The following is a 27,846-nucleotide window of genomic DNA, read 5'->3' as shown; positions in this document are numbered from 1 at the left end:
TCAGCCAGCACAAGGACTATATGCGCTAGCCGTTTCTAATTTTGGACTGATAGATAAGAGTGTATTTGTGCGTGTTTGTTTTTTCTTATAATAAAGTCACATCGGGCTATTTGCTGTGTTCACCGAAGGGAATTGAACCACTGATTTTAGAGTTGTAAATCCGAAGACTTACCGTTGTCCCAGAAGACAAGAGGAAAGGCACCTACTAAACATCACTCATTGACAACTCTTGGTCCACTAACTCAAACTGAAAAGTGGGATTTTGTAGTCACTCTTCTTACGCACCTTTGGCCCTAAAGTATGGATGTGAACTTAGGACCCTCGGATTAATGTTCGGAACGCTAAGTATTACGCTACGCTCCATCCAAATCACAATAGGGAGAAAACACTTTGTTGTTATGTATACATGAATCGTAATGCCATATTATCTAGACTTCGTTTCAGGTTCTTACCCTGAAACCCCCGCTAGTACGGCGGTAAGTCTACGTATTTACAACGCTAAAATCAGGGGTTCGGTTCCCCTCGGTGGGCTCAGCAGATAGCTCGATGTGGCTTTTCTATAAGGAAAAAAATACAAACACACTTACCCTGAAAGCCAGCACACTTTGGGAATGTCGATTTCAGTTATTTTAGTTTTGCAAGTCGGATATTCTATGGGCGTGTGTTCACCCAGAGAAAGGAAATTAGAAAGTAAATGTATTATGAGTTAATTACCTGAAGAATACTTAGTGAACAAAACGAAAAAAATACGTAGACTAAGTGAAAGTAATAAAACTCATCAAATAGAGATTAATCTTATTACTTCTGATCTAAGCAGTCAACATGCAGGAATCTTCCAGTCATTAATAAAAGAAGAAAAACTCTTCATTAATATGAAATTCAAATAGCTTGGAACGAAATTAATATCCAGTTCTAGGTTAAGTGTACATGGATAGCACAGTATAGCGTGTTCCAAAAGATAAGTAATGATTGTATTGATGTTTGTATAAAATACTCAAATCCCGTATTTTGTTGAAAGAAGTACAGAAATATTTTCACTTGGATACATATGAACCATAAACGACGTGTTTTTATCTATCTTGGATTCTATTTTTACATTTTAGGTTAATTAAAATGCTTTAATTAACGATTTTTTTGGAATTTCTTCGGGAATTTATAAGAAGCTTTTAAAACGTATACTTTGGAAAGCAGAGATAAAAATATAACGAGTTTAAAAAAGAAGTAAATATATATTACAATTAAAAAAGTAATTGTTCAGCCAATCAGACAAAATCGTTTATCAAAAACATTGACTGCTAACGAAGTAATGCCATAGAAACATCGGTATTTTCCAATCATTTAAAGTATGTGCGTACAAACTAACATTATGTTATCATTAATGTCATCCTATGTCCCCGAAAGAGGTCCAAAAGCCGCCTGGAGGAACCACATGATTTAACCATTACCACCATCATAGAGTAGTGCGTTGTTTGTCAGTAGTCACTAAAACAAGGTCACATTAGGAACACTTAATGCTACAATTTCTACTTTCGTAACGTTAGTGAATCATGCGCATGCCATGAATTACAAGAATTATACATTTTGTAGGCTAGAATATAGCATGACATATGAAGTTCAAAAGCAAGAAATTCTAGTTACACAAATCAAGCTTTGTTGCAATTGGGCCCAATAATTTTACTTATTTTCTAATTTAAAGTATCTGTGTACTAAACGAATAACTCAGTTCCCAAGTTCCCAGAATGAGTGTGAATGTTGTTATAAGGTTTTGTTTGTTTATTTCGAAGTTCACGCAAAGCTACACGAAAGCTATCTGCACTAACCGTCTCTAATTTAGCAGTGTAAGACTGCTAAGGGGAAGGCAGCTAGTCATCACCACCCACCGCTAGCTCTTGGGCTACTCTTTTACCAATGAATATTGGGATTGATTGATAAATTATAACGCCCTCGCGGCTGAAAGGGCGAACATGTTTGGTGTGACGAGGATTGAAACCCGCGACCCTCGAATTACGAGTCGAACGCCCTAATCACCTGGCCATGTTAGGCCTGTCATAAGGTACTCGAAAATAATGTAGCTCAAAGCATTTCACTCTTCAGATAAAATCCGCGATTTGAAAACAAGTGTGCTTTTAAACTGACACTACTGATGAGAAAGATTCTACGTTAATTTTGTATTATATAGATATAACTAGTATAAAAGTACGCTAAAAATGACAGGAAACCATTATTTAATGATTAACGAAAATTATAGAATTTTACTAAAACGAATTTGTTTGTACCTCCAAAATGTACCTTTTCTTCACTTACTTCACGGTCTCCAAGTAATTCTTTAATACCAGAGTTTAGTTAAACATTGTGTAGCTTTGAGCTTAATTACAAACAATTAACATTTATTCACAACTTAACACTTTTTAAACGCTGACTTTCCAATGTTAGTAATGGTTTAGACTATTTGGAGTCTAATTTATACATTAGGCTTAATACATAAAGTCAACGTAAGGCTTACCTGTAAAGTTATCTTGTAAATTTTCTTTTCCTTTTGGCTGTAACTTAATGCCACAAAACTTCTGAATTAAACTATTTTGCTGTTATATCACCGAACTTATCGAAACAATAAAAGATATGGAAGAAAACAACAAATATTTTTACAAATCAACATAAATATTATAATTCAAAATAAATATCACAGTTACCCTAAGAAAAATCAGGTGATAGCTTTGTTGCTAAGTGACGATGTTCATTGATGAGTGTTACCCAAAAAGAAACATGAAAGCATTCTCGACTTAATAATCATGTGATTTGATTTTGTTTAACATTAAATCTTTATTCTCCTCTTAGGGAATAATTTTTATTTCTTTGTTTTATATTTTAAAGCAAAACTACCCAATGGGCTAGCTGTGCTGTGCCCACAGCGGGTATCAAAATTCAGTTTTCAGCAGTGTAAACCCACAGTCCTAACGCTAAGTCACCGAAGGGATAGGGCAAGAGTAAATAGATTTTTATTTTGATGCAAAGAACACTGAAATTAATACCTTCATTTTTACGTAATTGTAACATGAAAAAGTAACGGAAAAGCAAAACAAAAGAACACAAAATATTGCAACTGTTGTTTGTATACCTTTTCTTTTGAAATATGTCTATGAATCAAATCACTGAGTACAAAAGCAAACTGATTATTCTGGAATTCTGTTTTGGCATTTTAGCCTCTTTTTCTCTTACCAGAGCTTCACAATATTGTTAGACAATATAAGTTGGTTTTTGCTCTGTTACAACATTCATCTTCTAATTCAAACATGATTTTATCGGGAAATGTTCTGCGGAGAAAAAGAAATATTGACAAGACAAACCATAAGAAAATATAATAGGACGCCCTCTATAAGCGCATGTTACAGGAAAATGATTTTTCTAACACAAGCACCTTAGACTTGGTTTTGCAACTTGCTTTGTCTTTTAGTATTTTATACGTTTATCATACTCTCACATTTCTATAGTTTCAATTCTATCACTTTTCAGTCGTGACAGTAAGGGTAAATAGGTCATAGCGATAATTTCTCATTGCACAATTTTTATATTATCTTCGACGTTTGAATATTTTTTACAACTACGTGCAATCACTTAACTTTAGTTATAACTTCTTCAAACACAGATCCGTTAGTTTCGGTTTTTTCAGCTGTTTCTGATAAATGAATGTACTTTTACGCAACAAGCTATGTGTGAAATGGATAATTTATGGCGGTGTGGCTAAGATTTGTCTTTTTGAATTGTTTTTGTTATGTGTTCATTCTATTCTATTACTTATTATTTTCTCTTTGTATACGCACAAAATAAATGCAACAACCGTGAACAGGACAGGTATTATTCCAACCTTCGACAATGAGAATCTAAAGCAAATTAGAAAATCAAAAGGTTTTGTTTGTTTGGGAATTTCGCACAAAGCTACTCGAGGGCTATCTGTGCTAGCCGTCCCTAATTTAGCAGTGTAAGACTAGAGGGAAGGCAGCTAGTCATCACCACCCACCGCCAACTCTTGGGCTACTCTTTTACCAACGAATAGTAGGATTGACCGTCACATTATACACCACCACGGCTGGGAGGGCGAGCATGTTTAGCGCGACGCGGGCGCGAACAGGCGACGATCGGATTACGAGTCGCACGCCTTACGCGCTAGGCCATGCCGGGCCAAATCAAAAGGTAAAGCATTGTTTTGAAGGTCCTCTAGCGGCATGTCTGCGGACTTACAACGCTAGAAACCTGGTTTGATACTCGTGGTGGCAGAGCACATATAGTCCATTGTACAGCTTTGTGCTTAATTAAAAAAAAAACAATTCTGAGATTCAAACCCATCCAGCATTCCAACGTTACGACAAAAATTTTCAGCCCCTCAGACTAGTTAGTTTTACAAAGATAATATCAAACACTTTTCTAGATACCCCCTGGAGTCCTACTCGTTACATTTAGCCGCTAAAATCACATACATTCCTGTCAGATATACTAACAACATCTGTCATCTGAAAATCAGTAATAAAAAAGTTGCAAATTTCAAAATTAGGCTGTTAAACAGCTTGTTTATTCGTCTGTCTAAATATATGCTGCATGAAGGTCTTCGACTTTAAATACAAACTACAGTACGGGCATAGTAGAGGGTCCATCTTTGTAGCCTAAATACTCATTGCAAATATAAAGGTTTTTGTTTAGCAGATGGTTACGTTGGCTACCATGAAAATTTTAACTCTGTAGCAAGCAGGAGAGAAAATATGGCCAGCAACATTCCAAATTTCAAAAAAAAAAAATCATTGGAAAGGAAAAACGCACTAGAATCTAAGAATTGGACTAGAAACTGTAGTCTCTTTCTTCAAATATATATGAAATATATGGGGGAGACATAAAATGTGTGCCGCTCACAAAGAATCGTGATCACATTTTACATTATTTAAAAGGTTGCAGCATACTTCGCAAACAGATAAATTGTTAACTTAGTGTATTTTCGCTACTGAAAATTTTTCATCATTATTTACATATTAAAATATATCCAGATAAATGAACTCTTCTTAATAAAAGAAATTATTGAAAATTATGAGTGTTCAAATCTGTGTACAGCGAAAAACACATTACCCTTATAAAAACCAATGATATAAGTGGCAGGAACTGGACTACATACCATACAAATACAGAGGTAATAAAAAAAAATTGTTGTATCATGTTTTGGACATCTGGCTGAAGCAACGACAGATATGAAACATCGTGGCCTAGTAATAAGTATTAATCCTGAAGATAGTTTTTACATAGTTGCATTGTGGGTATATTCAGGAGTCCAAGGATGAAAATAATCATGCAAAATGTAATTTGACCAATAGTAAACTTCCAATATATAATAATAGATTTTCGGTGTTAACAGAACTATAAATATCTTAAGAAAATTCATAACAACAAAAGATGATGGACTTTTAGATGATACTACGAAGACATATTCGGTGAGATTTCTGTAAGATATTCAGCATATGAGATCACTACACTCTGGACTAACTTACAGATTTACAGGCTACTACTTGAAATATAATTGTTATAAACCTGCAAAGATTATCTAACACAAAGGAAAACAATATCACCCATCACAAAAGCCCTGAGACGACTGCTCAACAAAGCTCCCTCATATTCGAATCCATCTAACTAGAAGTAGTTTTTTTCTCTTAGCGTTTTCATTAAATGAATACTACCAAAAGTTTTAAAGAATGATGACATTGAACTGACTAGTACAGCTATCTTTTAAGAGCTATTAATAGCAATTAGCAAACACAAGTCAGTGCAGTTGTTGTTTGCGAAAACAAAGTTTAGCTCTAAAGCCCTTATTAATATCAAAGTTTGAGAGAAATTTGGTTTATGTTGATGCATTGTTGACTACTGTATACAGTTTAATTATAAACTAAATAATCGTTTAGCACAGTTGCGCTGGACTTTAATTTTGTCTGTAGTTTACTATACATATTTCTGACATTGAGAAATAGAAAAAACAACAACAATATAAAAACATTCAATTTAAGTAAATAAATTATTTTTTACTATTTCCGATATTTTTCATTTTTATGAGTTACATAGTTTAACAACTGAGAGAAATAGAACTAAACATTAAGCAACTAAAGTCTGGGTTTATTTGGATGGAGTTGAATTTTCTAAACGTCTTATTTATGCAACAAATATATTTAAAAAGTGCTACAAATTTCAGAATTTCTCCGAGTTTCGTCTTGCTACCATGAAACCATTAAGGGAATTTTTCAGCTTATTATTTTTCCTTTTTCCACGCATCCTAACAAACATACACTTAGCTGAGAAGGAAAAAATCACTATTTATATTAATAAAGTCTTAAAATATTCACTAACGAATTATTTTACATCACAGAAAAAGACGACAGCAGTAGTCTCATTATCTGTACTACTTCCATCATAAATTTTTTGTATCAGTAAATTATTCACTTCCAGAGAAGACTGTACCTTTTTGAAGCAGTTGAAAAAAACACCACCAGGTGGATGCCAATGTTTTCTAACATTACTATTGAATAAACTGTTGTCTAGGTCATTTTGCAATCAAATGTGTAAGAACAGATGTTACGTGAATTCTCAATAGATTTACGATAATCTGAAAACACAAGAAAGGAAGCAATCAGGTAGCATGTATATTTAGACCCTGCTACAAGCATATGACAGGAACGTCGTATAAAAAGTACTGGGCAAATTATGGCGTATTCGAAGTAAATGTTGTTTTATTTTCTTACTATGTCTGACAGGAAATAATTAAAATGGATTCCTGTCTAGCTGTTTTCCGTTCATAAACACGTCACAAGAAAAGGTTTGGAAATATTTCACTCTTTTTATCTAAAACTGAGACAAAGCAAAATATTCTCTTCTTCAAATAATATCTTATTTTGAATTTTGCGCAAAATATTCCATGGCTATTTGCGCTAACTGTCCCTAATTTAGCCGTGTTAGCCATCTCATGGCTACTCTTTTACCAAGTACTAGAGGGATGGACTATCATATTATAACGTTACCACGGCTGAAAGAGCAAATATGTTTGATGACGGAGGTGACCATTCGTTAACGCAGCTCAGTTTGAAGAAGAATTGAATAACCTCCGAGACACCAGACACAACACATTATCATCTGAGTCATGCAGCCTGATAATCTTTGTAGTCAGAAGAGAGGTCAGCTAAATTAACCTTTCTAACCCGGATTGGTGATCGGTAAATGTGGACGACTATGAATAATATACATATATAATATGTGATTAGTAAACCTTGACTTTGATGTAAACCGTGTCTCTTTCACTGTGCTGTTTTTTCTTACGCCTTATAAAGCCCTGGTTTGTACTAAAAATAGTAATGGGCAGTAAGTTTTATTTTATATTTATATTATTTTTTTGTGTTTAATTTGGAATTTTATTTTATAGCGCTATGGAGACAGATTGCGATATGATTTTATTTGTTTCCGTTTCTGCTGAGGATCATCGTTCTTTTTATATGTATCTAACTTAGTTAGATATTCACGTTTTGAAAGTTTAATATTCTGTTTCTTTATTTTTATAATCTCAAGATGCAGCAAAAAAAAGTGCTGAACTCGAGAAACTGGGCTGTTAAATTTTTTTCCTGTACTTCTAATATAAAGCTAGAAGTCTAACATGTTGTCGCTATTTTAAACCGTAACAAATTTGTCAAATTATTTAAAGGATTACGCCAAATATAATTATTTTACGCCTCATATAATTTCATCCATATGCCATTTTATAAAGTACAGTTAAATTCAGTATTGTTTCTTTATATAGAAACCATTAAGCAAACGTTAGCAAGGTTGTACAAAGACAAAGACAGACAGATAGATCATTTGATAATGTCTAACTTAAATTACCCAAGTAATTATATATTAATTTTACTTTTATCACATGTTAGAGGACAGATTACTTACAGCTCAAAAGCAAGAAATGATGAGATTGTATATTCGTTGTTTTTTATTTTAATAATAAAGTGTTTCGTTCAGTTATTAACAAATTTTCTAGTACAATTAAAGGTTCGAGATAAACGTCGTAAATAATCTGTTTCTCTTCAGGTTGTATATGTTTTCTATGCGATTCATACGCAGCTTTAGTTAACATGAAACTCTCGTTTCCAGGAGCAGCTTCGAGTACAGGAGCGCAAACTAACATGCAATCAACATCTACAACTCAGGTTGAACACAAATTACCAGCCGTCCAGTTTGTTTTATGAAAATCACGCTCACGAAAAACTAATTCTCATTCTAAATGTAAAGTCACATTATACGTGCGTTTAGTTCTTCTGTGTTTTAATGAATAAAAAGATCGATGAAATTTGTTCCAGAAATCGAGAATTAAAGCACGATAGACACGTTACTCTCTTAATAGTTTCTTACCAATTAAATTACAGTTTAATATTACTGAAATGCACAGTAACAAATACGTGTATATAATTAAAAGTAGACAAGTTTAATCAGTAAAAGTAAGTTAATTACCTTCAAACTAAGTAAAATTTGAACCCTCCAATTAACACGTTTAATTTGAATGAGACTAGTCTAGGAATCTAAGAAATTAAACAAAGTAATAAATTATTTCTAAATAGTTCTAGAAACCAAAGTTTAGGTTTTTAACAAGTCTCAATCATAATGTTTTGAAAGCACAAAGCTGGAAATGTGCTTTTCACCTTTCGAAACAAGATAATTAGACAAAAAACTTCTATACGTTATATAAACAGGAAAATTAAAGAAACGGTCTCTACTTCTTTAAGAATTTTAAGTTCAACTACTTTTACTTGTGATCGAAACTGTACATGGGGCAAATATTATTGTTTGTTTGTTTGTTTGCTTTTGAATTTCGCACAAAGCTACTCGAGGGCTGTCTGTGCTAGCCGTCCCTAATTTAGCAGTGTAAGACTAGAGGGAAGGCAGCTAGTCATCACCACCCACCGCCAACTCTTGGGCTACTCTTTTACCAACGAATAGTGGTATTGACCGTCACATTATAACGCCCCCACGGCTGAAAGGGCGAGCATGTTTGGCGCAACGGGAATGCGAACCCGCGACCATCAGATTACGAGTCGCGCGCTTTAACGCGCTTGGCCATGCCGGGCCAAACATTATTGTTCAAGACATAACTGAAGTTGCGAAAAAGAAATTATTGACGTGGCTTTTAAGAACTGTAGGGTAAAGCATACTATATAGTGCCAGATCGCTAAACGACAGAGCTCACACAGAATATCATAAGTACTTCTGGTAATCTGAAATTTAAAAAAATACCTAGTTTTTCTTAAAAAACTAAAAGGTATATATACACCCTTGTCATACATGCTTTGATGCAGAAAGGTTAAGTAATTAATTTTAATGTTTTAACCTTCGAAAAATACCCCTTTAAGAACTAGTAAACAGTCCAATAAAAAGACAATTGTTCATATAATGCGGATTAGATCATTCGGTATAAATTTTGTTTGTACCTGCACGTTTCTTACATTGTAAAACAGCACCTGAGAATGCTATACTTTTAAATTAGTTCAGTAACTTTTATTATAGTAAAATGAAACATCAAACCCACGTTTAGCATTATTACCCTTTTATAGCAACTAGCCTGAAAATTAACTTTCTTACCGTTTTAGGAACGATAAGAAAACACGCAATTATAATAACTTGTTTTACAGTTCAAAAAGTTTTAACGTATTTAAAAAAATAATAATATTATCAACAAAACTCATATGGTCATCTCTTAGTCTTCCTGTAGGGTTAGATATATATTTTTTGGATTGGTCAGGCAACTCAAAGTCGTGTGAAAAGTATACTAGTGCTAAATGAGTATGAGGGGGGCATGCCCACTGGAAATTTTTGAAAACTAGGTGCTCTAAAATTGAATTTTGACCTACTTTTAATATATTTTATTGAAAGTATTATTCATTTATAAGCACTTACAATCAATATAGTTATAAGCAAGTACAAGCATCTACATTCACAGAGTACACATGTAATGTATTATGCATTGTTATACTGATTCATACATACTACTATAAGTCTATCTATTTACCTAGAAACAATTTCTGAAGTACAAATTAAAGTTTAAAAGCCCTACAGTTACTATGACAAAATGTTGGTCTGGCTGTTGCCCGGTCTACCAGACATTCTCCGGTATACATGCCTTGGAACAAGAAGGCCAAACCAGTTAATTATTTTGAAAAACAACTACAAAATACAAATAGAATATTACACGACAAATCACAGTAGTTTTAGGAATCAAAAATTCGACAAAACTATTTTTAATTTTTGGAAAACTTTTTTTCGTTATTATTAAATACAAAACTATACATTAAGCTATTTCTGCTGTGCCCATCGCAGGTAAGGGTATCCGATTTTTAGCATCAAAAAGCCAGAGACTTACTGTTAAATCACTGGGGACAAACATTTTTTTCAAAGTGATTAAAAGTAAAATTCATAGATTTTCTGAAATGAAATATAACAAAATGACTGATTATTTTTAATTTTTCAACTATAATAAATTAGTTGCACGTCTTTCTCGAACCAGCTGTAGTAAAAAAATAATATTATTAATTTACTCACATTATCAAAGTTCGCTGCCATTACCTTTTTAAAAAAAACAGTAAATGTTTACATTTAATAACAAAAGACAAAAGAAGCCAGATAAAGAGGTCTAAATGTCTTCTATGTATTTCAATGTTTATCTACAATTTTAAAACCTTCAGCTAAACAGAAGAAAACTTGTTACCTTAGTAACTATTTTGTAGCAAAGAATAAGCAAATATTTATAAACTTTCTTTAGAAACAGATATATAAAAATAATATTTTACTAAGACTTTTATACGCAATGATGGGCATGCAGAGATAAGTTGGACAGAAATACATCATTATTCATAGTTTACTTATCTATCTAATTAACATAATTCAGTCTTAATAAACAGAATGGAAGCACATCATTATTTTCAATTTACTTGTCTACCTGATTAAGACCAAAACGGCCCAAGAACGCGAAATCCTTAAGTTAGCCTTAAATTGAAGAGAAAGACATCAATGTACTTACTTACCAAATAAGCACAAAAAGACCCATGATCGTTAAATTCTTAATTTAGTCTTGTGTGCAATGTCGACGTATTTGCAAACTATATTTATTTTTACAATAATAAAATATTACAAATGAAATTGCATGCTGTCATAAAAATTCCGGACAACATAGATTTTGTGGGGCTGTAAAAGTTTATAAAATATACCTCGGTCTTTTTTTTTTTACGTAACAAGTTTGTTAACTCTACACACCAGCAGAAGTGCAATATTTAATACTATGGAGCACGTTACGTTTTTTGGTATTTTTATTGTTCTGGTCTATTTTGTACAAATATGGTTTTTATTATTACTGTGATTTAATCTATAGTATTCGGACATTGTTCAGAGAGAAAAACAACATGCCTATGGTAGAAATTAATTGTAAAAAAAGACAAAACTACTGAATCATAAATCGTTTAGCAAAGATCATAATACTGGTATTTCATCTATTTTTTTATTGATTGATTCGTAACACACTGTCTTGTAATCTAATAGTTTAACGCTTATTATTGCTGTTAAAATGGGAACTATGCGTCAATATAATAATATATCTTTAAAAGCGGAATAAAAACAAACCAACAAATTGAAAATTAAAGAAGGTTTAAGTAACCTACGCCTTTATCGATTTTGACAGCGGCCACCTTTCCATTTGCGCTTGAAACCTCATGTTTTCGATCTGCTTCTTCAGTGTGTCTCGGACCAATTCAGTCTTCTAACTGTATCAAGTCAACAGCCGCCAGCCTTAGTTAAATTCTATCGATATTTGTCAAAAGATGGCGCTGTTTTATTTAGAAACTCACATAGTAATATTAAATTTCCCGTGATTTCTTTACCACAAATTATAAAACCCTTATACACAAAACAATTTTCAAGCTTGAGCCTTTAATACGGCATCAATAAGAACATTTACTGAAACTAAAATCAAAATATCTGTGATCATCTACTTCTAAAATAATATGCACACTAGTAACGTAAAGTTTTATCACAGCAAGGACTGAAATGAGGTCAAGTTTACATGAAACTAATATTACACTCTTACTGGTTCAAGCTTTTTTTTAATAAAATAAATTGTTTCCGTAATATACACAGTAAATGTTTGATAGATGATAAACATACAATAAAAGAGGTTATAAATAGCTCCCCCGTGGTACAGCGGTATGTCTGCAGGCTAAAAACTCTAGAATCCGGATTGCGAAATTTGGGTAGGTAGAGTACAGATAGCCTACTGTGTAGGATTGTGATTAATTGCAAACAACATAATAAGCAAATCAACCTTACCTGTTTCTAACGGATTTACTGTTATATGTATATCATAATACCTACGTTTGTTTTATTATTTTTTTGCATGATACGTTTATTGTTGGTTGAGTATTGCACAAGATTCGCCTGTTCTCTAAATTTGTAGAAAATTCTCGAGTCTAAGAATCAATATATTGGTTTCACGAAAACAGTAGCTCGTTTTCAAACATAGTTGAAACTTCGAAAAATTCGAGTATTCGTATAAAAGCAGCTAGATGAAAGACAGTATTATTATTAGTTATCTACAGTCAGTGTGCTATAGGCCTTGAAAGCTATAATTATGATTAACACTTATTAACCGGAAAACTACGGAATTTGACTAGAAAAAAATTTATAGATTTCAAACATCAAGAACTGCTTAACTTCGATGAATTTACTTCGGACGTTTGTATTTGTATGAAAACATTAAATACTGTCGCCATTGAAACTTACGGGCGCTTCAAGCTTAGCCAGTTGTCAGAAAAAGTGTACAAGTGTATCAACAAAGAATTAATTTGTACTCCGTGAACGTCAATAAAATATTCAGTCCCAGACCAGATTTCAAAACTCAGTATTGTTTGTAAGTATGTAAAACTGTTGTATATATTTCTGTTAACCTTCACCAGTACACCTGGTGTCCATATGATCCCGACCATAAATTTTGTTTTTCACTGATCAGTTATATTTTTATTTATTTTTATGTAATTGTGGCATTATCTTCCTCTGACACAAAAATAATAAAACTTTAGATGTTTTGTAGTCGAATACTTTTTGTGAATAAAAAGTTGCATGTGGTATACAGATTTGGAGCTCTGTCTCTTTATCAGGCATTGTGTATATGGACTCACAGAGGTTATCCATTTTGATACACAGTGATTACGTACTTAGATCTCTCCTTAAGTGAAGTAATGCGCACAACTTACTTCAGAGATGTCTCCAGAATCCCCGTGCAATGCAGAAAGGCCTCAAATCTGCCTTTGTAGATCTAGAATTGCTTGACACAAGACAACATGCTGGTCAAGGTGTTGCAGCAAGAAAAACGATGCTATCTTTACCCAAGAATCGCGGACAGAAAAGTCCGTCAAACCTGTACAGCATGTAGAAACCATTTCTGTACTGATCACTCCACACCCAGTGTACGGTGTGACGAGTTTGCAAAATGACTGGTAAAAAATATGAGAAACACTTTATGTTCACTCAGAATAAGTTTTGCTTACATGTTGTCCAAACTTTGGTAATAGTTTAGCTCTGAAACAAAGTTTAATGTAGTTCGACCTCCTTGGGTCCGTTCAGACCCTAAGCATACTTTCCTACAATTTGACTTTTTTTTTTTTTACATATTCGAGAAATCGTTTCCTTCATTGGTTATTTTTTTAGTTTTAATTGTGAGATGTCAATCAGAGAAGGAGTGGTCCTATATTATTGAAATATATGTCAATGATGGCAACTGTTTATCTAAATATGAGAAAATGGATATAAGTAAACTTCATAATTTATAATAATAAATCACGTATTATATACGTATAGTACTCAGGCTTTCTTACAATTTATCTGCACAATGCTATGAGAAGCCAGTATGCTAACTTTTTAACATCTAAATCATCGCTTTAACATTATGATAATTAAATATATGCGGGATCAGTATGGACCCCAGGTGTACTGAAAGGTGGATATTTTAACGTGTACTGATGAACGTTAACAGTTATTATAAAGTTAATATTTTTTTTGTATACTGAAATATATTAATATTAAGAAAGAAAATTGTGTGTATCAATATTGTTGGCAAATATAAATTTAATATATATTAACATTTAATTAACTTTTGAATTAAAATTTCTGGTTATTTGAAATGGTAATACATAAACGTACGTAACATAATAAATATGAAACTCGTCCGAAATAACTTATAATATGTAACATGTTCATCTAAATAACATCTATCATGCTGTAAAGAACGTTTGCCTAAATGTGTGCGATGTTTTCAACATAATGATTACAAATATATTAGTTTGTTTGTTGTATCGAATTTCGCACAAAGCTACTCTAGGTCATTAGTGCTAGCCGTCACTAACTATAAAGTGATAGACTAGAGGAAATATAGCCGATCAAAGTAATTAACAGACAACGAATAGTAGTTTTAACTGTCACATAATAAACGACCCACAGCTGAGAAGGTAATCATTTTCGAATGACAGGATTCGATCCCACAACCCAGAGACTGAAACTTCAGCAATAAAAAACAAAAAGAAATAATTATTACATGGTAAGAGTTTAACAGCTATAGTTAGAAAATGTTGAATCGCACACTATTTGAAATCCTTGGATGCGAACTAATGATAATGTTGTTAATTTCTCTCAGTTACTATACACAATCATCAACTCTTCAGTGCCGGATTTCAACAGATGTCTCCGTCTCATTTTTATCATAAAATATACATAGTAAAATTTTTGTAGTAGATTCTAGTAATGACACGAAATTAAAAAAAAAAATCATGTATATTTCTAATTTTAACCAATCTTATAAAAATGTTTCTTATGAATAATAGTAATAAACAATTTCTGATTAGACACATCAGATGTCTTACAGAAGTGCCATCATAGTGTAAATCTATTTGTTTGTTTTGGAATTTCGCACAAAGCTACGCGAGGGCTATCTGTGCTAACCGTCCCTAATTTAGCAGTGTAAGACTAGAGGGAAGGCAGCTAGTCATCACCACCCACCGCCAACTCTTGGACTACTCTTTTACCAACGAAAAGTGGGATTGACCGTCACATTATAACGCCCCCACGGCTGGGAGGGCGAGCATGTTTTGGCGCGACTCGAGCGCGAACCCGCGACCCTCAGATTACGAAGCGCACGCCTTAACGCGCTAGGCACTGCCAGGCCCATGTGTAAATCTAAGTCTGATTACTTGTAAAGAAGGCTTACTGGACATAAGTACTTCCCAATTCTTGTTTCTACGTTCTAGTCACAATAGAATCAAGATATAAATTTATGCATGTATTAATCACTACTATATTGAGAGTAATTACTTTATTTTATAGACCGAAAAGAACGCATGGACTGTTCAAGAAGGAGCTATCTTTTTTGATACTGTTTAACATGGTATTTTTATATAACTTAAATCAAGATTCTTTAGTAGTATTGCACCAATTTTTTGTTTTAATATTTCGTCCTGTATTGAACTGTTGAATGTTTCTTGTTTGGATAGATGCAAAACAGATCAAATCAATATGTATAACTTAGTAGAGGGAAAATTCATAAAAATTCTAAGTTTACGCGAAGAAAAATAACAATATCAACATTTAAAAACTATTAAAGGTACTTGTTATAAAGTGTACTATTAAAAGTTCAAACTTTTTATTAATTTTTAGAGATGAAGAATACAGTGACAAAAATATATAAAGGCGTACTGTATGCTGAACTAGCAGGCTGCCATATATTGGTAAGAACTAAAACTGAAATATTTGTAAAAGTCTCATGTTGTATGATATAAACGCCTTAAAGCTATGTTTCTTATTAACAAAATCTCTTCACACTCTAGTTTATAATTGTTATTGTTCTGCTACTAATGTTTTCTAAAATACAACGGATTTGAAATATAATGCTTATTTAATAATATTTTTTGTGTATGTAAATAAAATAAACTACATTAAGTTTGAAAACGATTACTTTTATAAGAAAATGATAACAAAAAGTCCTGTTATATGAGAGAACCTTTCTCTTTCTTTTTTTTTTTTGCACTCCTTATGAAACAGTTAAATTTAAATTTAAGAAAACAAATTGCCATTTGTTGTAACCCCAGTAGTGGATATCAGAATCTTAAACTTTTATGCATTTTAATATACAACTTAAATAGTAACGACATGAGTTTTGGCACGCATAATCACGTGGTACAAGGATTAACTTGTCAGACTCTGAATCTCTGGATTATGTTCGCATCCCATTATCACAAATAATAATCACGTTATGCACTTTGAGTTTGTGAGTGCATTAAAAGGATGGCAGTTAAATCTTATTCTGCAATTAAACAAAAGAAGTCAAAGAATTTACAAAGGGTTTCGTTAACTAGGTGTCTTTCTTATAATATATGAGTTCAAAACTGAAACGACTAACGTAGACAGTCCTTGAGTAGCCTTACGCCAATATCCCAAAAGAAAGTAATCCATTGTGCTTCCCGATCTAGACTCTATTAAATGCATTATTAACAAATGGTAAATCAGCAAGAACGATCGGTCCGACTATAATTAATCCAGTCTTAACAGTAGAATCTCAACATCAGCCGTTAAACATCCTGATCTGAACCATAGTCTTTGCAACATTAGCAGTATACATTATTATCAGTCGTTGTGTTTGTTTGTCATATAGTAAAGCCACATTGGCTATTCACCATTGTTTATAGCATTGTAAGTCAGTAAACTTACTGCTGTCTCACCAGGGAAGAGAAAAGTCACTGTGCCTACAATGTTCAATGCAACATCAGCAGATATATCAGTATCAGTCACTATGATTTTCTATATGGACTATAATCAAAGTTGTGTTAACAGTAAATATAGCAGCACTGGTTACTGTGCTTCTCTATCTGGACCATAATCAACGTTATGTTAACAGCAGACATATCAGTTACAGTCACTGTACTTCTCCGTTTGACCGTAATCAAAGTTATGTTAACAGCAGAAGCAGACATATCAGCTACATTCACCGTGCTTCTCTATCGGACCATAAACAACGTTATGTTAACAGTAGACATATCAGCATCAGTCACTGTGCTTTTCGATCTGGACCTTAATCAAAACACAAAACGAGCACAAAGTTTTTCTGATTTCTTAAAGTGATGAAAATCATAGCAGCTGTCTGTGATGAATGAAATATAATAAACTGATTTAAATAACATAACATAACTTGTACGATTCATGTATTAAATAACAGAAAAATAAAAACAATAACACGATTATAATTCTAACGCTAAAACACATATGCGTCTCGAATCTTTAAGCCAGGCACGTAATCCACGTAATGGTTAATTACACGAAAAGGTTGCAGAATGTCATAATCTTATTTCAAACATTTCTCTTAGTGCCTCAAGCGAACAAAATTTACTCAGGCTTCAAATGTATAAAATATATAATAAAATGAGTTACCGCGCTGTTTCGTAGTTAGGCGCACAGAAAAATCCATTGTCTTTACAATATGAATATCTCTACTATAAAGGAATTACTTATACTTAACGACGAATATGTGAGATTTTTGTTTACTCTGTCATTTAATAAAATACTTCTTTGTCCAACAGTAATAAAATCGAATAATTTCACTTCAATAGGCCCGGAATGGCCAAGCATGTTAAGGCGTTCGACTCGTAATCCGACGGTCGCGGGTTCAAATTCCCGTCGCACCGAACATGTTCGCCCTTTCAGCCGTGGGGGCGTTATAATTTTACGGTGAATCCCACTATTCATTGGTAAAAGAGTAGCCCAAGAGTTGGCGATGAGTGGTGATGATTAGCTGCCTTCCCTCTAGTCTTCCACTGCTAAATTAGGGACGGCTAGCGCAGATAGCCCTCGAGTAGCTCTGCGCAAAATTAAAAAAAAACAACCATAAAAACAATCACTTCAAAATGTATTAATAATAATGAAAAAAACAAGAACATACGTATTGCCATCTGGTAGCCATAGAGAGTACTAATGTGGTATTTGATGTTCGAAGGTAGTTTTGTTTGGAAAACATCAAATTCGTACGTGGCTGAGAATATTTTTTTTAATATTTTCCTACAATTTTTTAGTAATTTAGCGACATATTAATAAACTTATGGTGAATTATTCAAAGCTGAAAATAGTAAAACATGTTTTAACTTTAAAATAATTACGACAAAACACAAAGAACATTTTGTTTTCAAAGAAGTATACTCTTTTTTTTTTTCCCCTCGGGAAACATTCATAATACATGATGTGAGCCTAATTTTAGTGGGGATTATATATATCACATACTAAGAGGCAGCCATTAATCATTCTTTAATGCAAACAAGATACGCAATATAAAACAATAATGACAGGTTTAATCAGTCACTCTTGAAGCTGATATAATAAAGAAAACAAAATTTACAACAGCAACAATCCAGAAAGATTTGAAAGCCTTTTTATTGTTATTCTTAAACGAAAACAGAAATTCAAATAATTACTTGAACAAATATACTTTTGGCTTATCTCTTTTTTGTGTGTGTGACAGTTACGTTTACCCATGTGTAATTAAATAAACATATATAATTATATCTTTTGATGAAACATTTAAACACTATCCTGTCAGTTCATTGTTTAAGTCCTTAAATTTTAATTTGGGTTTTAAAGAAGGATAAAAAATTTTAAGATACTGTAGTCAAGCGCTTATATTAAAATGTTCATTTGAAAGGTATCTGACCCTAAAATTACCGACTTCTGCATCGTTCAGTACAGATGTGGTTATACTGGATCATAATTACTTCAATTTTTTTATGATAGCACTCAATGAGAATAAATGACGAAATTCATTGTATGGAATCTGTACAAGTAGCAGCAGATGCAAACCTATGAAACCTGTTAACTTGTTGGCTCGGCTATTTTCAAAAAAATATTTGAAATATATTACTTTAAAAGATTTATCAAGTTATTCAAAGCTAAATATATTAAGCTCCATGTATTTCAGAGTTGTTTTACATCAGCTATTTCATCAGTGAAAGTTTCACAGTGTTAACACATTTGTGTGATTTCACAACAATTTATATATAGTTAATTATTAAATACCAAACTAACTTAAATATTAGTCATTTCAGTAAGCTACCAGGTTTGGCAGACTAGGCCCGGCATGGCCAAGCGCGTTAAGGCGTGCGACTCGTAATCTGAGGGTCGCGGGTTCGCGCCCGCGTCGCGCCAAACATGCTCGCCCTCCCAGCCATGGGGGCTTTATAATGTGACGGTCAATTTTACTATTCGTTGGTAAAAGAGTAGCCCAAGACTTGGCGGTGGGTGGTGATGACTAGCTGCCTTCCCTCTAGTCTTACACTACTAAATTAGGGACGGCTCGGTGCAGTGGGCTAACAACCTAGTCACTTAAATACCTGTTGAAGAATCCGCAATTGATTGCGGCCCTATGTTCATTGATGGAATCGAGTGGTGAATGATGATGATTTGGCAGACTATAGCCATTTAATTATCCTTTTAATTCGACTAAGCGTAATCCAGAAATTAGTGTTTCCAGACTAATGACTCACAGTTCGCGACTCGTTGTCGCAAAATGCTCCACGCTTTGTCGGGCAAGAGTTGTCCAAGAAAATCAGGGTTTGATGCTGGTTTTCTACTCTATTCACCCTATTATGCCCCCTGGTAAGACAGTAATACATTTACGGACTTACGACACTAAAATTAGATGTTCGATTATCCGCAGTAGACACAGCAGGTAGTTAATGTGGCTTTGCTCTAAACAAGCAGTCAAACCCACTAGTATATCGAGTAAGAATTAGAGACGGTTATCCGCAGATGGTATGTGTGTAACGTTGTGGTATTTTTTTTTAAATATAAAACATAGAACACACATAAAAACTATCTCTCTTTAAAAGTTACCATTTAAACTTCAAATGCTAGCAAAGCATTAGAAAGTGATAGACCTGATGTTTTTAATAAAAATCAAGTACATTGCAGATGTCGGTTCCAACATTCGTCTTAATATGTCCGGATTCAAAATCAGAGACGTAGAAAAATATAATGTAGTTTGAAACTTTAGCCAAGCTTCTTATGATAGTTCAGAATTCTCAGTATTTTTCTCTATATTATGAATATTTTTTTCTTAGAGTTTCAGTGACTGTCTTTTTTTATTTACTGTTTTCTAACTGATAGATGACTCACTCTACAACTTTATAAACGATTCAAGATTAAGAATATATATAAAATAATTGTAAACACGATTTATCAATGATTCTGGTGGAAGACGATAAATATTTTAATGTGTCTCAAGCTTTGAAGTGTTTTTGGGTGGCAGCTTGGTTCAAACTCGTAAACTAATGATTAATAGTTCGATATTTGCTCGCAACAGACTGTTGTATCCTTGCGCATTTTAAAAAGTTTCATAATAGTTGGGAGGGTGATCTACGATGAATTTGGAATGTGTTACCATCTTTACCCGGTTATGTTTATAAAGTCGATGTTCGACACCTGTTCCTAAGTGCCGTATCGGTATTGGAGGAATTTGATCTTTGAGATATGTTTGTAAATATATTACCCGAATATGGTCTGAAAATGAAATTTACTTATATAACCAAAATATATGCAAAACAAGTAGGTATGACGTCCATGAGCATTAAAATGTTAACGTAGAAGGTAACAAAGTAATTGTTTGAAGTAGAACTATGACCCCTCCTCGAAAATTAATTCATTCTTATTGCTAGAATATATATGGTCTTTGCCCAATCGCGATTTTCATCCATACACATTTCGCTGTTTGTTAATAGATATCACTATGTTCAATAATTCTCACAAAATTTAAGTGTATTTTCTAATACTTTTACCTGTTTATTTTTTGCAAAACTATATAGTGAACAGATTGCACTGCGTCCGCCACAGAGGATCGAATCCCAGATTTTGTCAGTTAGTTTACAGCAGGATTATTCAAAAAAATATATTAATATTTAATAGAGGTTTATTTGTGCTCGTTAGTGGCTTCAAAGCCCATACCATTTAATATTGAGGTTTGATGCCTTTCGTGGGCAGATAGAGAAATGTACAGCTTTGGTCATGAAAACAAACAAACAAAATGTGTTTGCTTCTACTTGAGCAAAACTTTGCTTGTTTCGTTGTAAAGTACAAAGTTACACAATGGAGCATCTGTGTTACTCCCACCACGAGTATCGAAAACTGGATTTTAGTGTTACAAACTTTGCTCATAGCTACACAAAATATATCTACTTCAGTTGGTACTCCAATGGTCCAGGGACATGACAAAGTGCAGATAGTCCATTGGGTATCTATGCATTTAAAAACAAGAACACGCTAGCTATCCCGAATTTTTAATTGCTATACTAGAGATGAAGCAGCTAGTCAAACAGAATCCACCGTCAACTGTCAACTTACTTTAAACAAATAGTGGGATTTGATTCTTTCTCTCATAACCCATCAACGAACCAAAGGTTTTCTGGTGATAGAACTCGAGCCATAGCAAAGTTATTTTATGTGGTGATTTCACTGTACTTTTGTTGTTTATTTATTGCTAAACGTGAAACTACACAATAGGCTACCTGTGTTGTGCCCGCTATGGGTATCAAAATCCTGCTTTGAACGCTATAAACGTTCAGGCTTATCGTTGAACCACTGGGAGCATCTGCCGAGTTCAAATTAGAAAGCCATAAAGGGGATTCTTCGACAACGTAAAAACGCAGATTTTGAAATAATTATCGATATATTGTCACGAAGACGTATATGTTTTATATATACAAACAAACACTGTTTAGGGAAGGGAAAGAAATCTACTAGCCATCTAATTATACCTGTCTCAGTAAATGTTACGGCAGTAGACAACGCCCAGTTCATTCATTGCTCCATCTTACACTAGATGGCAGACGTAAAGCGATCAAAGTGCCGCCATTATCAACAATCTCCTCCCTATTTATGGACACTAGAATCTGGTACAAAGTCCTTTAATACCCACCGCAATTTGAACATTGGCACATTATAATTTTACCTAATTGAACAATAATTTTGTGCTCATGGACATCACGTGATCGATAACGAAATTTTAATAGTGTGGTAGTGATCGTTATACGTTGAGTGATGATAAACTTACTGTTTCTGTTTTCATTAATTTGATAAATTATTACTGCCTAAAAATTTTAGCGTAAACTTTTAAGGCACTACTTTAATTATTCCGCGAATTTTCCTACAATAAGTTCCTGAACGTTTTTAATTTACTTACATGGTGTGTGTGTGTTTGTCTTTATTATAACAGTTGACTCAATGGTTCACAGAAAAGCCTGAGGGCTTGTAACATAGAACTCTAAGATCGATTCTTGTAGTGGGCACAGTCCACGTAGCTTATTGTACTGTTTTGTGTTGAACAATAAACACATTTAAAAGTCGATATAGAGGCTGGTCTTTTACTTTAGGTTTGTAAACACTGGATAATTTGTTTTGTTTGTTTCTTTTTAGAATTTCGCACAAAGCTACTCGAGGGCTATCTGCGCTAGCCGTCCCTAATTTAGCAGCGTAAGACTAGAGGGAAGGCAACTAGTCATCACCACCCACCGCCAACTCTTGGGCTACTCTTTTACCAACAAATAGTGGGATTGACCGTCACATTATAACGCCCCCACGGCTTAAAGGGTGAGCATGTTTGGCGCGACGGGGCTGCGAACACGCGACCCTCAGATTACGAGTCGGACGCCTTAACACGCTTGGCCATGCCGAGCCAACATTGGATAAAACGAACTTAGTTGCTAATAATGTATAATATAAAAAAGAAAAATAATCCATTTTCGCACAACATTCTTCACATATATATTTTCAAATTTTTAGTGTTACAACTGAATTATCATCAAATTATTTATATCACCTATTGTGACGGAAAATCGTAATAAATGCAATTATAATGATTTATTGACAATGAAGGATTTAACGAAACAAGGACATAATATTTACGTTATTGTTGAACATTTTCTGCAATGAACCATTAACCTTACGCCTATTAGTTTAAAAATAAAAATGACTATGCGCTTTTTGCAAAAATTTTGAAAAAGCCATCGTAAATCTCTGTGAACTAAAGATTTATATAGTTTTCTGTTCGTTTGTAATTAAGCACAAACGTACAGAATGAGCTATCTTTACAGTGCTAACCAAAGATATCGAAACTCAGCTTTTATCGTTTTAAGTCTAGAATCATAGTGCAGAGCCACTGGGGGGGCAAATTATACAGAATCCCTTTTGTAGATGATAAACTTATGTGATATATTCAGTATAAATCCTAAGATGCATTGAATGGAAATAAATTCATTTATACAGTTATCTGTAAATTAACCTAGAAACCATAAATGAGAAGAGAAAATAAAATACAAGTCACATTAAACAGCAGTGTAATCAGATACATTTACAGTGAAAGTGTGCCTGCATTTTACGTTATTGAATAATCAAAGGGATGTGTGAAGGTTTAAAAAAATAACCTAGAATGACTAGAAAACCCTAGAGATTAAGCAGGGTAATCTTTCTGCAATAAGGTTATTTAGTTTAAAAGAGGCTACTTGTAAGATCAAGGTTTATCTCTTACATTTTACAGAAGAATTTAGTCTCCACATTTATTCCGATATGAAGTACTTTGAGGCATTTAATTAAAATTATAAATGCTCATGTGAATGAAAAATATAATCTTTTATGAACGTTCATGCATGACCCACATACATGTCAAACAAAGTTTCATAAAGACGACTGTTCACATAGGAAAATGACAACATTAAAGTAAATACATGAGTTAACAAAGATGCATTCCAAGTTGCAGTGTAAGAAGTAGAAACAGACGGTTTGTTTTATCTACATTAAACATGTGTGATAGTAGCAGAAAGATAAACTACATAGTGTTCATATTATCGACATTAACTAAATAAATTAAGACGTATAAACACAACTGTCAGAACTTTAGTCGAAAGGAAAAAGTAGAGAAAGACATGTGAATAAGCTGCCAGTTATCAGCTTTTGATCATAATAAATTTGATAAATCGTCGAAATTAAACCAATCAACTGCTAATTGATGAATCGTAGAAACACATATATAAATGTATACAAAATGTTATGTTGTTGTCTTCCAAAAACACACACACACACATATATATATCCATGAGTGCAAAAGAAAGAAGTCACCTTTAAACTCAAAAACAAATACAAATATATGCAAAATGTACAATTACAATTATAATTAATAAATGTGTGTCACAAAATTTACACTCACTTAGCTTTCGTTCGGGGTTTCACTCTTCATCACCTCAACCCAATCATTAGTTTTCAGGGTTGTTGCTGTTTCGTAGTTTTCTGCCACCAACATTTTGAGAATTTTCTAGGCTTTGGTCAGGGACCCCCGAGTGTTGGTCAGTCTGTCGCACTTGTACCACACCTCTTCTTCATACCAAAATGAAGACGTTGTTCTCTTCCACAGCTGCTTCATTCCATTGTCAGCCATTTCTATGCAGTCCTCTTGGGTCCCACAATGTATTGTAATATAGGGCATTGTGTGATCAGTTATGGTGGCTTTGTACAGATTTGCACTCTTGGCATCCTCTTTTCTTGTTCTTCTTGTTGTTTGGCTGGTGGTAAACTTACCTGCAGCTGATACATAGATGATCTGATGGGTCGTATTCTGAAGACACATGTCAGACGAGTTGGTGGTGCTAGTAAAGAAGCCTGGTGAGTTGGCTGGTTGATCTAGCTAGTTGTGTAGAAGGTCTCTGCACTTGGTGCAGGTGGTATTCCACAGGAACCTCTTGAGTTCTTACCTTTCTGAGGTTTAATCCACCATTTAGAAAGTCCAACTGCTAGAAAGGCCTTTTTTGCTTTACGAATAAAATGATCAAGCTGCAGATGAAAGCACACTTGGCACCATTTACAATTGGTAATGGAACATGCCACTGGGTTTCAGGCTTTCCTTAAGTGGCATTACCAGGGGTGACTATAAAGGTTGTTAAGCCATTTGCAGGTTTGGATTCTCAAGTGTGGTAGTGGGCATTGATATTGTTGACTCTTCTATGCAGGAACGTAAATATATTCAGCATTCATAGAATCCTTAATTAAAAAGGATTTTGCATAGTTTTTGAAAATAAGATCTCACCTAACGCCAAATACGGAAAGTCGTAGGGTTGACAATTCCATTTATTGTCCACTTAGGAGAAAATAATAGGCACCCTGTAAGATCTTCGAGGTTTAGTGTGAAGAAGATGATGAGGGATCTATTGTTCACCAAGAAGACAAGGTTTCTTTTCTTTAAACACTAAAACTAAAAAAGAATAACCACTGGTTAGTCGAAATAAAGAAACTTATCAAAATTAAATTGTAAATATTGAAAGTTCAAACTCGAATCTAAGCTTGGTTGAATTCTAATTCAACAAGAGACCGAAATTGCAACAGGTTTCTAAACATTCAACATGACTCAGGTTTGGTATCACTATCTAATACCTTCAACCATTAGCTTTTACTAATACTTTCATTGGAATTTCTTTGAGGCTTCTTTCTGTTTACAAATTATGCATTAGTCTCTGGCTCGAATTATAAAATTTCACCAAGTGGGTCTTACGTTCCATCTCCTTCTTGTACAGTTACATCCAACATTTTTATGCTTGAATAATATTTCTTGTAATACAATAACATTAAGAAAATATTCAGTAACATTATTTGCTCATTAAAAATATTTATATCTTTATTACCGAAGATATGCATATAACAACCAATAAAACATTAAGTCATCTTTGTAAACCAATGTGTGTGAAATTAATTTATTACTAATAACTTCATTTGACTATTTTAACTCAATCCAGTTGAAATATTTTCTGCACTACTCGATATGAGAAACACCATATAAAAGTGTTATTAAGCAACTGTTATTAGACTCTAGGTAAAACTGTATTTTTTCTTTGCCATAATGTGTCTCATAGTTATTTTATCACTTCCACGACAATTCAAGACTTTTGAATACTTTATCTTCAAAATTGAAAATTGAGACATGACTTCCAAAACAATTCAAAAGGAATAAAAACTACAACGCTTCATTAGGTACTCAAAAAACAAAATCGTTAACACTGACTATGCATTCAACTAATTGTATCCTTCTGGATTGTTACCCAGTACAGTTTACGGCTTCCTACTTTGCAGTATATTTATTCTGAAGATGCTAATATCAGATCCAAAGTCAGAGAGAATTAACTTTATTCTGCAAGTAATGACAAAACCTGAGGTATAGCCTATCACCATTCATCAGAATGAAGGCGGTATTTACTGACCAGAATTTTGTTCTCACATGGAAAGCAAGAAATATCTAAAAGTCTATTAATGTTCTCACAGTTCCTAGAACAACTATGGATTTAGTCTCTTGCTCTTGCACCTTCAGATGGACATACCAAGCTCGTCTTAATCATGAAAGAGCTGGGTTGATCGTTAAACTCTTCAAAGAAAGCTGTTTGCTGTGCTCTCCTTACCTGTTTGCCAAGATCAACTTAGAATCAGTCAGTTTTCTTGAGCAAAACGTCAAGGATAATCTGATATGATAACCAATACAAAAATATGCCTACTTTTTGCTTGGCAAAATATTGGTAATGCTAGTTGGCTGGTATCTACTGTGCTGTTGTTTACAACTAATATCTCTTCCATACTTGCTGCTTGCCAAAGTATGAGCAGTTCCTTTGCCAGTGTTCCACTAGTCCACAATCAAAGCAGACACTTGACTCTTTCTCCTGAATGACATCCAGGTGAAGATGTTGGCATTTTCTCTTATGTGTATGTTATGCACAGACCTTGCTATACCTGGATAGCTCTGTCCACTCATTGGAAACCAGTGTGGTTGCATTGTAGCACTATGATGTGTAGGTAGCTAGTTAACTCTTGGTCCAGGTTTAGCCCAATGTAGTGGAGGTGTTTGAGTAAGTTGGTAAATCTGAGGAATAGAAATAATAGCTGTTACTGCAGGATTTTTCTCTCTAATTACAGACAAAAAGCTACCACATCATACAATTCGCTATAAAAATTTCCTTAATTAGAGTGAATGTGTTTCTTATTCTCAGGTATTTCCTTATGAGCTTGGTCTAATGGATCACCTTATTCTCCACTGGATCAGAACAACAAAACAGCTCGAAGATTAGCCCACACACCCCTTTCCTTGAATATTTCCTTCCAGAATTCAGAATCTGCATTTTAGTAGCTGAAACCCTTGTTAAAATTCTTCAGTTAATCTAAAATATGAACTATCTTTAGTAAACAATAGTGTGGTTATATTGAAGTTGCCCACAAAACTCTGACAGTACAATAGACCTCATTCTTGATCTTGGTCACAACATGACCAAGACATTTTACGTAGGTATACATAAATACATATTTTCTACATATTCATACATGCTTTCTCACATACTGAAACATCATTTTCAGATTCTCAGTTGCAGTTTAAAATGTGTGGCAAATAGTAGTAGTTCATCCACATACTTGAGACATTTCCCCTTTGCAAATCATTTAATAAGGGTTCCCTTAATTTCTCAAACCGACGTATTACACAGGATTCTTAGCCAAGATGTTGAATTTGCACAAACCACCTTTAATGTTGAAATAATTAAGTTCAACTTGCAGAAAGCCAGAAGGCAGATAAAATATGTTCTGTCGATTACATTCAGAATTGTATATTTTTTATGGCGATAGAAATACATTAATCTACAGAAATAAATTCACCATCCTAAAACGCACAGTCTTCAATAAAAAATCATAGGTGCTTCAGGTATATAATAA

General features: G+C 33.6%; 1 pseudogene across 1 annotated transcript in view; it reads right to left on the bottom strand.

Annotated features, from left to right (window-relative positions):
- The window catches only part of LOC143231392 (guanine nucleotide-binding protein subunit gamma-e pseudogene), a 35,044-nt pseudogene extending 10,632 nt beyond the window's left edge, over positions 1-24,412 (bottom strand). The window contains exons 1-2 of the transcript XR_013016892.1: positions 24,353-24,412; positions 11,706-11,803 (exon numbers count right to left, since the gene is read on the bottom strand). The product of XR_013016892.1 is annotated as a guanine nucleotide-binding protein subunit gamma-e pseudogene (transcript). The remainder of the gene's footprint in view (positions 1-11,705; positions 11,804-24,352) is intronic.
- Positions 24,413-27,846: the final 3,434 nt, after the last annotated feature.

This window comes from Tachypleus tridentatus, chromosome 11 (assembly GCF_004210375.1).
Source record: "Tachypleus tridentatus isolate NWPU-2018 chromosome 11, ASM421037v1, whole genome shotgun sequence".
In the NCBI taxonomy this organism is placed as follows: domain Eukaryota; kingdom Metazoa; phylum Arthropoda; class Merostomata; order Xiphosura; family Limulidae; genus Tachypleus; species Tachypleus tridentatus.
The sequence above is the reverse complement of the archived record's forward strand: the minus strand, read 5'-3'. Positions and strand labels throughout refer to the sequence as shown.